This window comes from Carlito syrichta, unplaced genomic scaffold (assembly GCF_000164805.1).
Source record: "Carlito syrichta isolate Samal-C Ts95f unplaced genomic scaffold, Tarsius_syrichta-2.0.1 Scaffold158442, whole genome shotgun sequence".
In the NCBI taxonomy this organism is placed as follows: domain Eukaryota; kingdom Metazoa; phylum Chordata; class Mammalia; order Primates; family Tarsiidae; genus Carlito; species Carlito syrichta.
The window spans coordinates 61,500-64,434 of NW_007102538.1; positions in this window are offsets into that span (position 1 = coordinate 61,500).

Here is a 2,935-nt window from a genome sequence, read left to right on the forward strand (position 1 = left end):
GCGTGGAGCGGAAGGGGCGACCCAGGCAGGAGCGGGCCCCAGGTCTGGGGGCTGATGTGAGGTTGCACCTGGGCGGGTGGCAGTGTGGCAAGTGGCTCAGGCACTGCCCGTCGGACGGTCTAGCAGGGACCCCGAGTCTTGGTAAGGAGGCACAATGGCTCAGGGACGGCGGCGGGGTCCTGTGGCAATGCAGGTCTGTGGGACCCGGGGCGTGTGCCCCGTGTGGGTGCAGGCCGTGACCGTGGGCCCCTGGTGAAGGTCACAGGTCGGCGACGGCAGAGTGGTGCCAGGTCCCAGAGCCATGGGCTGTGTGCCCGCCAGAGGGAGTTAGGGCCAGGCCTGGCGAGGCTGTGGACCTCCATTTTTGGAGCCGATTCCTCAGCCTCTACCCCAAATCCTTCCTATCAATTCCATTTCCACCTGGGCTGGCCAGTGCTAAGCTCTGGTCTTGCAACCAAAAGCACTCCCTGTGGGGCCCGCCTGACCCTGGACTGGTGGTGGCCCAGCGGTGACCACACCTCCTGCTGCCCAGAGGGTGGAGGTCCAGGGCTTCTGGCCGGGCCTGGGGGTCCTGCCCCTCCAGCGTTAGGGCCCTCTGCCCTCCCCCAGGACAGCCCCCACCTCCTGGCCTCGGGGACCCTCTCCATCACCTCTTCCCACCCCTCGGGGTCCCACTCATCCAGGGGAGATGAACCCCAACCCCTAAGTTTGCCCGGCAGGAATGGGACCCTTCCCCCCGGAGCTCACGGCGACATCCTCCCCCACCCGGCTTCTAGGGCGGGCCCTGCAGGTGCCCAGGCCTGGGGAGTGCCCAGCCAGTGTGCGCACACTCAGGCCGCCTCGGGCGCCCTGTTCCTCCACGGAATCCTCGAGACTGTCAGGCAGGGTCATTATTCCTACTTTTCAGATGCGGGACCCTCTCCGTCCTCACAGCTGTCCCTTGGCTGTCGGGAGGCCAGGGTGGGACGGCAGCCTGGAACATGTGATGGGCCAGAGGGATGGTGCTCAGGGCCTGGGCTGCTCTGAGACCCACGGTTGGGAGAACAGGGCAGGTCCCACCCCTCCTCTCCAGGGGGTGGCTCAGATGAACTGTGTCACTCTTGTGTGACCACGGCAAGGCCTCTGTGCCTGTTTCCCCACTGCAAAGTGGCGCCTCTCAGGGAGTTGAGGACCGAGTAAGGAAACGTGCATGACCTGCCTTGTGACCCACAGGGCTCAGAAAGGACAGGGCAAGTGGGGGAGCGGCCCCAGTCAGCCGGTCACTCCTCGTCAGTGCCCCAGCTTCAGTGGCAGCGGGATCCCAGTGGCAGCGTGCGGGCCAGGTCTGGCCCAACACTGGGGTGCAGGGGTGTCTTCTGGGCGGGCGCCAATGCAAGTTCCCCGCTTCCTCATTGCACCAAGGTCGCTCCCCTGCGCTTCACAGCCTCAGCTCTGGTGTCTGCACCAACCCCCCCCCCGTGCCTGATCAGTCCCCAGGAACGAGACACGCGCACACACGTGGATGAACACGTGCACACATACACATGCACGAGCACATGTACATGCATGCAGAGACACACGCACAGGCCTCACAGCCTGTTTCCGTGGGCCAATGATTTTGCGGGTTCTTGTCTGAACGTTACATGACTGCTGGTGGCCCCTGGCCTCAGCCTGTCTCGCACACGAAAGGCGGGCCCAGTCGGGGATGGGTGGAGGGCGCGACACGGGGATGCCCCCTGGCCACAGCAGCCTGCAGCTGGTCTGGCCAGGGGACAGCTGTGGGGACGGAGAGGGTCCCAGAAGGCCCCTCCTCGCGTGTGTCCCGCCCCCGTTGGGGGCAGTGGGGACCAGGGCTGAAGGCTCCCGAGCCGTTGCCCCTTCTTTCCAGACGTCTTTGGGGCCTGGCCCCTGGCCCCCCTGTACCTGCGCTCCCAGCCTGGGGCCCAGGGACTTCGTGGAGGCCTTTCCTTCACAGACGGTGGCGGCAGGCCGAGAGGTGGGTCCACGAGTCCAGACACCCCCACCCCCTCGAAGGCCTCTGGCGGCATGGGGCAAGAGGGCAGGACCTACGCTGTCCTGATGCGTCCCCGGCACCCGAAACGGCTAGCACACCCCGTTGCTGAATTAGGGCCTGAACGAAGGCTTGAGTTAACGAGTCCACTTGCAGGTCTGTCAGCAATTCCCTGGCGAGGGGGTCTTCTTGTAAATGCTGGGACCCCCAAGAGCTGCTTCCCGAGTCTGGGGAGAGCCGCCCCCGGGGGCACCGGGGCGGCCTCACGTGGCCCAACACAATGCGTGCGGCCACTGTGGCCCGGTGTGCGCGGTGAGGTATGGGAGAGGGAGCCTGGGCCCTCCACCACGAGTCCGCAGAGACGGTGATGAGGGAAGTCAGGGGGAGGGCTCCAAGAACCGGGGACCCATCCAAGGGGTCTGAGTCCTGCCTCGTTTAGCCTGTGGCCTCCGGAAGCCACTGCCCACGTGGAGCCGGTGTGCTCGCCTGAGAAGCAGGACGGCAGCACCCCCAGGGCTGCCATGGGGCTCTGGGGTGTCGGTGGAGGCTGCCCCGGCCGGGCAGGCCGAGCGTCCGTCTGAAGCGCACGCGCGTCCAGGAGCCGGGGCACGCTGGCCCTGACCTGACACGTGGCTGTCTCCTCCCTTTGCACAGCCCGGTCCCTGTTCCCGATGAAGCCTTGCTGCCCTGCACCCCACCGTTCTTTGCAGGTGGCCCCTCACGGCCTTCACATCCAGAAGAGAAGCCAGTGCGGAAGGAGGGGCTGAGGCAGGGATGAAGCGCGGACCCGTGCTTCCTTCCTAGGGCGGGGGCACACCCGCCTCTCGGGGGGGCCACCCGGACGGGACCTCCAAACTGCCCTGAGGCCTGAGAAGGGCTTCTAGGCAGAAGAGGCTGCGGGGGGGGGGGGACAGGACGTGGAAAAGTGTGGGGGAAGGTGCGAGG